This window comes from Loxodonta africana, chromosome 5 (genome assembly GCF_030014295.1).
Source record: "Loxodonta africana isolate mLoxAfr1 chromosome 5, mLoxAfr1.hap2, whole genome shotgun sequence".
Classification (NCBI taxonomy): domain Eukaryota; kingdom Metazoa; phylum Chordata; class Mammalia; order Proboscidea; family Elephantidae; genus Loxodonta; species Loxodonta africana.
Genome location: NC_087346.1, coordinates 161,203,100 through 161,217,820, shown reverse-complemented (window position 1 = coordinate 161,217,820; position 14,721 = coordinate 161,203,100). Strand labels below are relative to the sequence as shown.

The following is a 14,721-nucleotide window of genomic DNA, read 5'->3' as shown; positions in this document are numbered from 1 at the left end:
GTACTGCTTAAATGTGTCCTACGTGATGGGGGCAATGTCCGTGATGGCCAGGAGGCCGAGCAGCAGCAGCAGGGCACGCAGCATGCTGTCCATGGCTTGGCGGTGCCCCCAGTGCCCAGAGCTGGCCTGGCTGAGGTATAAAGCCATTTCTCTGACCCCACCTCACTTCCACCTGCAGCCTGACTCCCTCTGTTGCCCCGCCCTCCCCTGTTGCTGCTCCTGCACCTGGGCCCTGGGGCCTTCAGCCTGGAACACCTGGACACCTCCCCTCCACTCCCTGTAGAAACTCTCTCTCCTTTCCCAAACCCAGCTGATCTTCAGTAAGCACAACCCAAAGGTGTCTGTCCTGGCCTGGATCCCTGCAGGCCACCGCCCTGCCATAAGTTGTATGAGTGACCTGGGACCCCTCCTAGATTATGGCACCCCGGGGAACCCCCTGCCCCTGTTCCGAGAGGTACATGAGGGTACGTGTCTTTATTTATTTACTGTTTTGTGTGTGGTAAATAGGTAAGAAAACATTTGCCATTTCTACCGTCTTCACATAGACAGTTCAGTTATGTTAGTTACCTTCATCATGTTGTTCAGCTGTCACCTTTAAGGGTCCCTGAATTCTTCTGTCACCTTTAACAGAAGCTCAGCGTCCCCTAAGCATTGTGTCTCCCTTCCCCCTCCCTCCCACCTGCCCCTGGTGACCCCTGATAAGCTCTGATCTCCATACACTTGCCTAGTCTAGCACAATGCCTGCTTAGTGAGCAGTGCGGTTGGTGTTTATGGTGTTAAAAGGACCTATGAGTCTCTTCTTCTGGACTTGCCATTCTTTAACTTCTTGGTAGCAGAGTTTTGTTACCTCAGAAACCAATCCTGTACCCTTCAGCTATCACCCCCCTTTTTCCTGCCTCTACCACCCCTACCCCAGCCCTAGAACAAAAAACTAATGGACAAAAAACATAAAAGAAACTTGTTGCCACGTCCATGGCAACTCCTGTCCACCCTGTGTGTTACAGGAGAGATCTGCTCCGTAGGGTTTTCTTGGCTGTATTCTTTACAGAAGCAGGTCACCAGGCCTTTTATCTGCAGTGCTGCTGGGTGAGTTCGAACCGCCAACCTGTGGCTACTGGTAGAATGAAATCCGTTTGTATCACCCAGCTACCAGTGCACCCCTAGGTAACCACCGATCTGCTCACTGGCGCCATGTGTTTGCCGGATCTGGACGTTTCCTGTAATGGCGTCAGATACTGCCTGCACTTGGTTGTTAGTTTCTTTCACTCATCATAATGTCCTCAAGGAGTGTCCACATCACAGAGCGTGTCAGAACCGCCTTCCTTTTATGCCCAGGTAACACTCCCTGTATGGAGAGGCCACGTGGTGTTTATCCATGCACCAGTTGAGGGATACTTGGCTTGTTTCCATCTTTTGGCTATGAATGCTGCTATAAACATTTGTGTACAAGGTTTTGTGTGGATGTATGTTTTCATTTTGCTTGGGTGTACACCTGGGAGGAAACCTTGGCGGCATAGTGTTTAAGTGCTACACCTGCTAACCAAAAGGTCGCAGTTAAAATCCACCAGGCTCTCCTTGGAAACTCTATGGGGCAGTTCTGCTCTGTCCTATAGGGTCACTATGAGTCGGCATCAACTGGACAGCAAAGGTCTTTTTTTCTTTTTATGGGTACACCTAGGAGAGGAATTGTTGGGCCTAATGGTAATTCCATGTGTGACTGTTTCAGAAGCTGCCAGATTGTTTTCCAAAGTGGCTGTACCATTTAACCTTCAACCGTCAATGCCAGTGTGTATCTTTATGGATCTGTTTCCTATATAGAGAAAAGGCACAGATCATTGTCTTCATTAGGAACTGAGCCATCAATTCAGCCCTAGAATGGAGCATTAACAATTCCTAGGAGCTCCTCGTGCTCCTTGCCCCCCACGTCCTGACGGCAGAGGCTCGTGCCTGTTCTGTGTCCGGCTGCTCTGACTCCACTTTGATTTGTGAGCCCCTCTGTGCTGCTCTGAGGAGCTGTGGAGCCTTCTTTTGTTCCACTGGGTGAAGGAGTTCTCCATCAGGTAGGCTCCACTGGGCGAAGCACCATAACCCACCCAGGTGGCCCTTGATGGGGGTCGAGGACCATCAGGGGTGCTGTAGGTGAGACATCCCTGTGTAGTCTTGGGGTGCAACTCCTGCCTGTCTCTGTTGTGGTTATACCAAGGAGGGGGATTCTGGGGAGCCATATGCCTTATTGAGCAGACACCACCAGACAGTCTTCCAAAACAGCTGTGGCAGTTCTCAGTCTATCCAGAAGTGCTTGAGCCCTCTGGCTGCTCCGTGTCCATCTTTTCTGGGGGAGTTATGTTTAATTTTGATATAATTTCAAACTTAAAGAGCAGTTGCAAAATCAGTACAAGGAGCTTCCGTTACCCCTTTACCCAGATGCATTGGCCCCGTTACTGTATGATTCTCTCTATCTCTTCCTCCTCCTTATCTCCCTCTCTTTCCTTCTCTCCTTATCTCTCTCTCTCCCCCTCGTTTTCTCTTCTTCTCTCCTTCTTTCTCCCTCCCTCCATCTCTCTCTCTCATTTCCTTAATCCCTTGGTGCTTCTCTCACTCTTTCTCCACACATAAATATTTACATGTAAGTTTTTCATACAATTTTGACAACAGGTTTGAGATATTGTTGTGAGGGCACTCTAGATCTGAGGTGCTTGGCATGATTAAAAATGACTACCCAACCCGGAATCAAAAGTCCATTTTTTGACTAAATTTTAGCTTATTCTGGGTCCTTGTCTCTGTTTTCCTAAAAATGCAACTTGTGACTTAGAACCTGGTGGTGTAACTTCTTGTGAAACTTTGACCATCCTCAGCAAAGAATGAAGGCAGCAAGAATGTGGTTTGTGAAGGAATGTGTGTCTGGAAGCTTTACAGAAATAGTCTCTGGAGAATGCTGGTGCAGGTCCCGAGGAAGAATGCATGGGGAGATATTTTGGATAATCACTTGCGAGGTTGGTACCAGAACGTCTGTGTTAGAAAATAGATCAGACAGCCTCGTAAAATTTTAACTTGCATCATTTTGTGGCCATATGTAATCGCAAGCCCCCATGATTATGGTCGCGCCCTCCTTCCCCCATTTTTCTGTATAAAAAGCTCACCTGTCCCTCAGAATGTTGGAACACTTTGTGACCCCACAGTGTGTTGCCCAGTTCAAGCTGTTTTATTTTTCAAATAAAACTCTTTGCTTTCACTTTTAATGGAGTGTGCTTTTTGTTAAGTGCTACCACAACTTTACTCCAGTTTCTTCAGTGTGCATGTCCTCAGGACAAGGGCATTCTCTTGCCTGATCATGGTGTGTTTATCACAACGAATATTTGTGATGTTGATTGATACTATTATCTACCCACAGCCCATGTTCATGCTTCGTTGATGACCTCAAGCCTTAACATTGGTGTTTCTTTCCAGGACAAATTCCAACAGTACACCTGTTACACCTGGTTGTCCCTTGTCCTTAGTGGCCTCACACCTGCACCGTTTGTCCCTTGGCTCTCCCTGTGTCACCCTGGAGTGCAGGCTAGGTGCTGGGTAGACTAGACCATCCTGCTGTTTGGGGCTGTGTGTGTTCCCTGGTGATGAGGACCAGGAGGTGCGTTGTTGGTAGGTACGCCATTGAGGTGACGCTGTGCTCTTCCCTGAGCCTTGGGGCAGGGGCCCGTGGTGCAAGTTTACACCAATATTGGTAAACTTTGATCACTTACGTAAGATCTGCTTGATCCGGCCTCCTTAGAGTGACTGATTCCCCCTGTAATGGAAAAGTAAGGTCTCTGCATAGTGCAAACCAGTGACACTCGACTTCTAACATAAAGGTTGGCAGTTCAAACCCACCAAGAAGTGCCAAGAAAGGCCTGATGATCCTCTTCCTCAGTGGTTGTGTTGTTGTTGTTGTTAGCTCCGTCAAGTTAATTCTGACTCATAGCGACCAACACCATATACAACAGAACGAAACACTGCCCGGCCCTCTGCCGTCCTCACAGTTGTTGTTATGCTTGAGCCCATTGTTACAGCCACTGCGTCAATCCACCCTGTTGAGGGCCTTTTCCTTTTCTCTTTTTCACGGACCCTCTGCTCTACCAAGCACGATGTCCTTCGTCAGAGAGTGGACCCTTCTCATAATATGCCGAGAGTATGTGAGACAAAGTTTCCTCATCCTTGCTTTTAGGGAGCATTCTGGCTGTACTTCTTCCGAGACAGATTTGCTCTTTTTTCTGACAGTCCAGAGTATATTCAATATTCTTTGCCAACACCGTAATTCAAAGGCATTGATTCTTTTTTGGTCTTCCTTATTATTCATTGTCCAGCTTTCATATGCGTATGAGGGTATTGAAAGCACCATGGCTTGGGTCAGGTGCACCCGTGTCCTCAAAATGACATATTTGCTTTTTAACACTTTAAAGAGGCCTTTTGCAGCAGATTTGCCCAACAAATTTATATATATTTTAGATATTAGATCCTTTTCAGATGTATCTTTCCTGAAGATATTTTTCCAGTCTCTAGATTGTCTCTTTACTGTTTTGATGAAGCCTTTTGATGAACATATTTAATTTTTAGAGTTCTCTTTATCTGTTTTTTGTATTGCTCTTGCATTTGCAGTTACGTTTAATAATCTATCATTTAAAAAACTAGGTCCCATAGTTTCGCCCCTGTGTTTTCTACCAAAAATTTTATACTTCCAACTTTAACATTTTTTTTCTTGATCGGTTTTGATTTCATTTTTGAGTATGGTGTGAGGTATTCCTCCCACGTCATTTTTCTGCAGGTAGAAATCGAATTTTGCCAGCCCCATGTGTTGAAGAAACTGTTCGTTACCCTTCGAGTGGACTGAGTGTCGTTGTCAAAAATCAGTGTCCACAGATGTATGGATTTGCTTCTGGGTTCTCAATTTTATTTCGCTGGTCTATGTGTCTATGAGTAAATTAGTACCAGGCTGTTTTGATTACTGTATCTGGACGGTGTATTTTGGAATTGGGAAGTGTGAGGGCTCCTACTTTGTTCTTCTTCTTCTAGATTACTTTGGCTACATGGGACCTCTTTCCTAGTTTCTCCCTTTCTGTAAAGAACGCTGATTAAATTCTGATCACAATGGCATTGACTGTATAGATGACTTTCAGGTGTGTGGACGTTTTCACAAGATCAGATCTTGGGATCCATGGGCGTGGAAGGTCTTCCCATTCATTTAGGTTTATTCTCATATCGGCGGCAGTGTTTTAGAGTTTTCGTCGTCTAACCCTTTTACTTTCTGGCTGTGGAAGTTGGTCAAAGTCTTCCGTCTCCGTCTCTGGCGTCAGTGGTTGCCGCTACAGCTGAATAATTGTTGTATTGACTGGTCTTCCTTGTAGGCGTGTGGATACAATTCTCTCACTGCCGGCATTGTACTCCAGGGGAGATCTTGAAATCTCTTTTTGACGATGAATGTGATGCCATTCCTCTTCAATTGGTTTTCCGAGCATCATAGACCACAGGATTTTCTGATTAAAAATGGCCAGTAACAGTCCATTTCAGCTCAGTAATGCCTAGGATATCAATCTCCTAGGATATCATTCGTATCACATGGCAGGAAAATTTTGCAGAAGATAATTCAATAATGGCTGCAGTGTACATCAACAGAAAACTGCCATAAATTCAAGCCAAATTCAGAAAAGGATGTGAATTGAGGAATATCATTGCTGATGTCACACAGATCTTGGCTGAAAGCAGAGAATACCAGAAAGGTGTTTACCTGTGTTTTATTGGATCTGCAAAGGCATTCGATCGTGTGGATCTTAACAAATGATGGATAACATTGCTAAGAATTGGAATTTGAGAACACCCAATTGTGCTCATGTGGAGCCTGTCCTTTGACCAAGAGGCAATCGTTCATACCGAACAAGGGTACAATGTGTGGGTAAAAATTGGAAAAAGTGTGCACTGGTGTTGTTACCTTTCACCCACTTATTTAATGTGTTTGCTGAGCAAATAACACTAGAAGCTGGACTATTTGGAGAAAAACATGGCATCCGGTTTAGAGGAAGACTCGTTAATAACCTGCAACATGCAAAAAACACAACCTTGCTTGCCAGACGCGAAGAAGACTGGAAGCACTTGCTGATAAAGATCAAAGACCACAGCCTTTAGTATGGATTGAACCTCAGCATAAAGAATATAAAAACCCTCACAACTGGACCAATAAGCAACATCATGATAAGTGGAATAAATATTGATGTTGTCAGTGATTTCATTTTACTTTGATCCACAATCAACACCCATGGAAGCAGCAATGAAGAAATCAAATGACATATTGGTTTGGACAAATCTGCTTCAAAAGACCTCTTTATAATCTTAAAAAATAAAGATGCCGCTTTGGTGACTAAGGTGTGCATGACCCAAATCATTGTATTTTCAGTTGCCTTATTTACGTGCAAAGGCTGGACAATGAAAAAGGAAGGCCAAAGAAGAATTAATGCATTTTAATTATGGTGTCGGTGAGGAATATTGAATATACCATGGACTGCCAAAAGAATGAATATATCTGTGTCCGTAAAAGTACAGAAAGAGTTCTCCTTAGAAGGGAGGATGGCAGGACTTTGTCTCACATACTTTGGACATGTTATCAGGAGGGACCAATTCCTGGAGAAGGACATTGTGATGGTTCATGTTCTTTGTCAACTTGCCTGGGCAATGATCCCCAGTGGTTTGGCAGTTATGATGTAATTTGGCCCTTATGTAATGATGTAATCACTTCCATGATGAGATCTGCTATGAGAAGACAATCAGTTGAAAGTGAGTTTTCTTGGGTGCGTGGCCTGCCTCCAGCATGTAAATGGATGTCCCAGCAAGGCTGGCCCAGGTGCACCAAGGCGTTCTTTGTGGCCTGCATGCTGTTTTCGCACTCCAGCCACCTCTGTGCTGTCTACGTCACCGAGGTGCAGAAGTCGCAGTGCAGGTTGGCTGAGAGCCCAGTGACGAAGTTGAACCTTAGTTCCACCAGGTCCAGGGAAGGGACCCTGTCCTCAGCAGCCACATGAGGACCCTTCAGTGGCATCGTCCCTGCCTCCAGGACCCGATACTGCTCAGGGGAGCCCTCAGTGATAGGGCCTGCGTCCGTGATGGCCAGGAGGCCGAGCAGCAGCAGCAGGGCACGCAGCATGCTGTCTATGGCTTGGCGGTGCCCCCAGTGCCCAGAGCTGGCCTGGCTGAGGTATAAAGCCATTGCTCTGACCCCGCCCCACTTCCACCTGCAGCCTGACTCCCTCTGTTGCCCCGCCCTCCCCTGTTGCTGCTCCTGCACGTGGGCCCTGGGGCCTTCAGCCTGGAACACCTGGACACCTCCCCTCCACTCCCTGTAGAAACTCTCTCTCCTTTCCCAAACCCAGCTGATCTTCAGTAAGCACAACCCAAAGGTGTCTGTCCTGGCCTGGATCCCTGCAGGCCACCGCCCTGCCATAAGTTGTATGAGTGACCTGGGACCCCTCCTAGATTATGGCACCCCGGGGAACCCCCTGCCCCTGTTCCGAGAGGTACATGAGGGTACGTGTCTTTATTTATTTACTGTTTTGTGTGTGGTAAATAGGTAAGAAAACATTTGCCATTTCTACCGTCTTCACATAGACAGTTCAGTTATGTTAGTTACCTTCATCATGTTGTTCAGCTGTCACCTTTAAGGGTCCCTGAATTCTTCTGTCACCTTTAACAGAAGCTCAGCGTCCCCTAAGCATTGTGTCTCCCTTCCCCCTCCCTCCCACCTGCCCCTGGTGACCCCTGATAAGCTCTGATCTCCATACACTTGCCTAGTCTAGCACAATGCCTGCTTAGTGAGCAGTGCGGTTGGTGTTTATGGTGTTAAAAGGACCTATGAGTCTCTTCTTCTGGACTTGCCATTCTTTAACTTCTTGGTAGCAGAGTTTTGTTACCTCAGAAACCAATCCTGTACCCTTCAGCTATCACCCCCTTTTCCCTGCCTCCCCCACCCCCACCCCAGCCCCAGAACAATGAACAAACAAAAAACATAAAACAAACCTGTTGCCAGGTCAACTGTAATTCCTGCCCACCCCATGTGTTACATAGGAGACGGCTCCGTAGGATTTTTCTGGGTGTTATCCTTTTTTTTTTCTTTGAATTTTTATGCAGTTAAAAAATAACAAGATGACTGCAACAAAGATTGTGTTTTTCTATCTTTGGGGAGAAAGAAGTAGCATTTTGCCGTTTAGGACCTATTTGCATAGAAACGAATGGAATTGCATTCAGCTTTCGTGTCCCCTTGTACCCTGGACATGGAAGCAAAGGAGAAGTGGGTTCAGCTTGTTCCCAGCTGTAGCAGGTCAGACTCTGCTATGGGGGCACCTGATGCTGCGTGATGTTTCCCCAAGATGTCTATGTCCCTGACACTGGAATTTCTGAATGTTACCTTACATGGCAAAAGAGACTTTGTGGGGTGATTCAGCTAAGTATGTTTTTTATAACCCAGACTGTAGTAGGTGCTTTAATATAAATGCCTGTTACCTGAATGAGTTAATAATCTAAGTAATAATAATAATATAATAATGAAAATATTTTTTAAAGTTTAAAAGTGTTCAAAGCAGTCCTATATTCTCTTTAAAAAAAAATAGGAATGCATAAATATGTTATGAAAATATATAGAAGTGTATGGAGTGAGAAACACCAAATTAATCATACCGGTTTGGGTAGGTGGTGTGCACGAAGTGGATTTAACTTCGTTTCCAGTATTTTATTCTTGAGCTCAGTGGTGGGTACATGGGTGCCTATTTTTCCCCCACAGGTAACACTGTTTATTTTATGAACCAATCTGATATTTAGTTGCAATTGGGTATAACCTTTACGGAAGCAGACGCCAGGCTTTTCTTGCTGCTGGGTGGGTTTGAACCAACAACCTGTGGTTACTGGGAGAATGAAAACCGTTTGCACCACCCAGGTACTGCCACACCCCTACACAACCACAAATCTGCTTTCTGTCTCCAATGGTTTGCCAATTCTGGACATTTCATATAATGAAATGACATCAGTGTGTATGTCCTCAGGACATTTTATTATCTAACAAGGGTGCATTTATCAGAATGAAGATTTGTGGTGTTGATATACTGTTATCTACCCCAGAACCCATGTTCACACTTCGTAGATGGCCCCGAGGCTGTACGTTGGTATTTTATTTTCCGGGACGAATTCCGTCAGGATTACATGTAACACCTGCTCATCCCATCTCCTTAGGCAGCTTGCACCTGGCACCCTTTGTTCACTGGGCTCTGCCCTGTGTCACCCTGGAGTCCAGATCGGGTGCTCTGTAGATAGTGCCTCCGTTGGGGCCATTCGTGTTCCCTGGTATATTTTATTGGGCAGATTTGCTGCAAAAGACATCTTTAAAGTGTTAAAAAGCATAGACGTCACTTTTAGGACTAAGGTGCACCTAACCCAAGCCGTGGGGTTTTCAATTGCCTCATAGGTATGCATGCAAACGCTGGACGATTCATAAGCAAGACTGAAGAAGAATCGATGCATTTAAATTAAGTTGTTGGCAAAGAATATTGAATATACTGTGGACTGCGAGAGGAATGAACAAATCTGACTTGGAACAAGTATAGCTTGAACACACTTTGGGAGGGAGGAGGGTGAGATTTTGTCTCACATACTTTAGACATGTTGTCAGGAGGGTTCAGTCCCTGGAGAAGGGCATCATGCTTGGTAAAGTAGAGGGTCAGTGAAAAACAGGAAGACCCTCAACGAGATGGATAGACAACCATTGTGAGGATGATGAAGGTGAGGCTGTGCGTCTTCTGTTGTACATAGGGTCAGATACTGAGATTTTCTGGTGCCTTACCCAGGGCGCCAGGACTCATGTCGCAGGCCCACCCACGTCCCCTGCAGGGATTGGAGGGCACCAGGGAGGCGGCGTCTGTGCTCCTGTCCCTACAGATGACCCTCCCGGGTCTCTGTGCTTCATTGCTTTATGGCTCTCTCCCTCTCTGTCCTTCTCTCTTCTTCTCTGTCTTCCCACCTCTTGCTCCCTCCATGCCTCGCTCCTTCTCTTTCTCTCCACACATACATATTTACAGATAATTTTCTCATAAAATATTGAGGGTAGGTTGGAGAGATTGTGCCCTTTTTCTCCCCATTGCTTCATGTGCATGTCCTCAGGACAAGGACATTTTATGACCTGATTACAGTGTGTTTATCAAAATGAAGATTTGTGATGATAAGATACGGTTAACAACCCCACAGCCCATGCTTACGCTTTGTCCCTGGCAGTGCGTTTTATATTCGGTATCCTTCGCCAACACCATAATTTAAAGGCATCAGTTCTTCGATCTTCCTTCTTCATTGTCCAGCTTTCACATGCACATGGGGCAACTGAAAACACCATGGCTTGGGTCGTGTAGTCTTTAGTCTTCAAGATGATATGTCTGCTTTTTAACCCTTGAAAAAGGTCTTCTGTAGCAGATTTGCCAAATGCAATGCGTCTTTTGATTTCTTGACTGTGGCTTCCATGGGTGTTGATTGTGGATCCAAGTAAAATGAAATTCTGGACAATCTCAGTCTTTTCTCCGTTTATCATGATGTTGCTTATTGTTCTAGTTGTGAGGTTTTTGTTTTCTTTGTGTTGGGGTATAATTCTTACTGAAGGCTGTGGTCCTTGATCTTCATCAGTAAGTGCTTCGAGTTCTTTTCAGTTTCTGCAAGCTGGGTTGTTTCATGTGCATAAAGCAGGTTGTTAATGAGTCTTCCTCCCATCCCGATGCCCCGTTCTTTTTCATATAGTCCAGCTTCTTGGATTATTTGCTCAGCATACAGATTGAATAGGCGTGGTGAAAAGGTACAACCCTGATGCACACCTTTCCTGACTTTAAACCACACACTGTCCTCATATTCTGTTCAAACAACTGCCTCTTGATCTATGTACAGGTTCCTCATGGGCACAATTAAGTGTTCTGGAATTCCCGTTCTTTGCAATGTTATCCATAATTTGTTATGATCCACACAGTCGAATGTCTCTGCATAGTCAATAAAACACAGGCAAACATCCTTCTGGTGTTCTCTGCTTTCAGCCAGGATCCATCTTGACATGAACAATGATATCCTCCATTTCAAAAAAAAAAAAAAAATTGTTTTTTTTTCTGAATCCGGCTTGAATTTCTGGCACTTCCCTGTCAACGTCCTGCTGCAGCTGCTTCGGAATGATCTTCAGCAAAATCTTACTTGTGTGTGATACGAATGGGATCTGCAATGGTAGTGATATTAGTGATACAATGTCATTAATATCCTTCTTCGTGTAGATCATTTCTCTCCAGTTCTATTAGCGTTTTATAAATTTTGGAGCTCTGGCATTAGGTGCATAAATATAATTGCAATGTCTTCTTGGTGAATTGATGCTTTTATCATTATATGGTGTCCTTCTTTGTGTCTTATAGGGGATTTTGACTTAAAGTTTATTTTGTCAGATATTAATACTGCCACTCCGGCTGTTTTTTGGTTACTGTTTGCTTGGTATAATTATTTCCATTCTTTGATTTTTAGCCTGTTTGTGTCTTTGAATCTAAGGTGTGTCTCTTGTAGACAACATATTGGTGGATCATGTTTTTTTTTTAATCCATTCTACCACCTTCTGCCTCTTGACTGGCGCATCGAATCCACGTATATTCAGTGTGAGTATTGATAGGCGTGGGTTTACTGCTGCCGCCTTGTCGCACTTTTCTTCCCCCTGTAGCGTTCGTGGTTTTTTTTGTTCTTCTCTACTTTCCATGATGAGTTCTTTATGTAAATGGATTTTGTTTTCCTTTCACTTGTTATTCTCGTTTTTGTGTTTGCTGAGTCTTTTTTGTTTTTAATTTTTTAAATTACTTTCCTTTGTAATTACCCTGAAATTTGTATCTATCATCCTAAATTGAAAACAGTCTGTTATATCTTGAGATCACCTTGACTTCTTCTCCATATGGAAGTTCTATAACTACACCATTCATTCTCCCTTTTGTTTTGAAGTTGTCCTTTACTTCTTTATATCTCTGACTTACTGTAATGAATTTTGTAGCTTTTATGTTGTTACTTTTATTTGTGGCCTCTAAATTTCTCTTTATTGATGTTTGAGAAAAGTAAAGGCCTGGCAATCCACTTACCCTTTCCTCCCCCAACCTCTCTCCCTGGGCCCTAGGATTCCCCTGCGTCTCGCTGAGGGTGCACACTGGGTTTGCCTGAGGAAGGACTTAGATGCTGCAGTAGCAGAGCAGGTCCTCCACAGTGCCCCTCCCTAAGTGTCCTGACCGCTACCTGGGTTCATGACCACCCCTGTGTGTGCTGGTTATTGTTTATTTTAGGCAGATGGGCTGAACCCCCCTCTAATATTCCCCCACCTCCTTAAAGCAAGCAATAACAAAAACCCATTACTCTCAGTGGAGTCCAACTCATAGTGACCCTATAGGCCAGAGCAGAACTGGCCCATGATGTTTCCGAGGCTGTACTGTTTACAGAGCAGACTGCCGCGTCTGTGTTCTGCTGAGCAGGTGATGGGTTCAAACCACCAAGTGCTTAACCAGTTTTCCCCCAGGGCTCCTTCGCTCTCTTAAAAAGCCCCAAACCTCTTTCTGTATGTCTGTGTGGACACAGCAGGGCTCACACTGTAACTCATACCTCTAAGCTCAACCCAGCATCACTGGCCTGCCTGGCCATGATGAGGGCACCATGAGAGCACTTGGCCTCCTGTTCTCACCGCCCAGTTTACCTTTCTTTCTTTTTTCTTTTTTTGAATTCTTTGCTTGGCCTGGTATCTGAGTGATGCCATCTTGTGTCCTTATCTCAGCTTTCAGTCTGATGTCTTTGGTTTTCTATCTGAGAGACTCCCTTTAGTATTTCTTGTAGTGCTGGTCTGGTGGTTAGAGATTCTTTTATTTCTGCTTCTCTGGGAATGTCTTAATTTTGCCCTCAATTTTCAATGACAGTTTTGCTGGATATGTGACTTGCTGGCAGTTCTTTTCTTTCCTGGCTTTGTATATGTCATCCCCTTGCCTTCTTGCTACCGTGGTTTCTGACAAGAAATCAGTGCTTCGTCTTACTGAGGTCACTTTATAGGTGATATTTCTCTTTTCCCATACTGCTCTCAAAATTCTTTCTTTGTCTTTGGCCCTGGAAATTTTAATTATGCTGTCTTGGTGAATTTCTTTTGGGGTCTATCCTGTATGAAGTTTGTTCAGCTTCTTGGATGGAAATCTCATCTTTCCTGACATCTGGGAAGTTTTCTGCAATTATGTCTTCATAAATTCTCTCTGTACTCTTTTCACTTTGTTGCTCTTCTGGAATTCCTACTATGCATATATTATTACTCCTGATTGTGTCCCACGTACCCCTCAGGCTTTCTTCATTTTTCTCCAGCCTTTTTTCTGGTCGTTCCTTGGAGAAGTTAGTGTGAAGGGATTTGTCCTCTATTTTGCTAATTATTTCTTCTATTAGTTTGATTCTATTTCTGTGTCCTTCTATCGAGTTATTTATTTCTGATATTGTTAATCTTCTGAATTTGTAGGTATTGTTTTGTGTAGTTTCTATTTCTATGTTGTGTTCGTCATGTTGTTCTCATATTGTGTTCCTGAATTCTTCTAGGGCTTTTTTTTTTTTTTCCTTCTCCTTGTATTTTCCTTGATCTCTTTGAGGAACCTGAATATTAGTCTTTTGAATTTCTTGTCACGTCGATCTATTATCGATTCTTCCTCAGCACAGATTTCCATCCTTTTATTTTGCTCATTTGCCTGAGCCAATGAATCTTATTTCTTCATATGGTTTGTAACTGACTGCTGTCTGTGAGGCATTAGAGTTCTGTTATATTTGTTTATATATTTCTTTTTTGATTTTTTTTCCTGTTTGTATTGTTTCGCTATATCTGTAGTTTAGTTACTTTCTTTTTACATTGTTTTTGTTCCTTTGTAATGTTTTAATTAATGTTGTTTTATAGTATTAGTCTGTGTATGAATATGAAGCGGGTGGTTATCTGATCTGTATATGGGTTTGGGGGTCTCAGCTGGCTAAGTGGTGGGTATGGTGGGTCACACACACATTGTGCTCCTATGTCATTAGATACCTTTGATTTCTCCTAGAGGATTTCTTGGTGGTGTGTGGAAAAGTCCTTTCCCTGATGTGTTGGGTGATCAAGGTTCATTCACAGCTCTTGAGGAATGATGTGTTCGCTCTGAGTTGCCCGGAGAGGTTAATGTGACCCCTGATGAGCAAGATGGGGAGAGGGAGAGGCATGCAGGATCTAGGGTGGAGGTCACACAGGCAGAAAGGGGCTGGCAAGGAGGGAACAGAGTCCCACTCAGCCAGGGGGAGCAACTGGGAAGGGCACAGAATGTCGCCCAGCTGCTGGAGTCGACACAACGGGGCACCGAGTCTCATTCAGCTGGGGGGCTGTTGTCAGGGCAAGGTGTAGACCCACTCAGCCTGGGGGGCTGTTGCCAGCACAGGGCAACGACACCCACTCAGCCTGTGGGGCTGTTCAGGACACGGTGTGGACACCCACTCAGCCAAGGGGGCTGTTGTCAGCACAGAGTGTGGACACCCACTCACCCAAAGGGGCTGTTTTCAGGACAGGGTGTGGACACCCACTCAGCTATGGGGGCTGTTGTCAGGGCAAGGTGTGGACACCCATTGAGCCTGGGGGGCTGTTGTCAAGGCAGGGTGTGGACACCCACTCAGCCTGGGGGGCTTGGCTGGGCA

At 44.7% G+C, this 14,721-nt stretch overlaps 1 protein-coding gene across 1 annotated transcript in view; it reads left to right on the top strand.

Annotated features, from left to right (window-relative positions):
* SORCS2 (sortilin related VPS10 domain containing receptor 2) overlaps nt 1-14,721 on the top strand; it is a 565,855-nt gene that overhangs the window by 233,335 nt on the left and 317,799 nt on the right. The window lies entirely within an intron of this gene.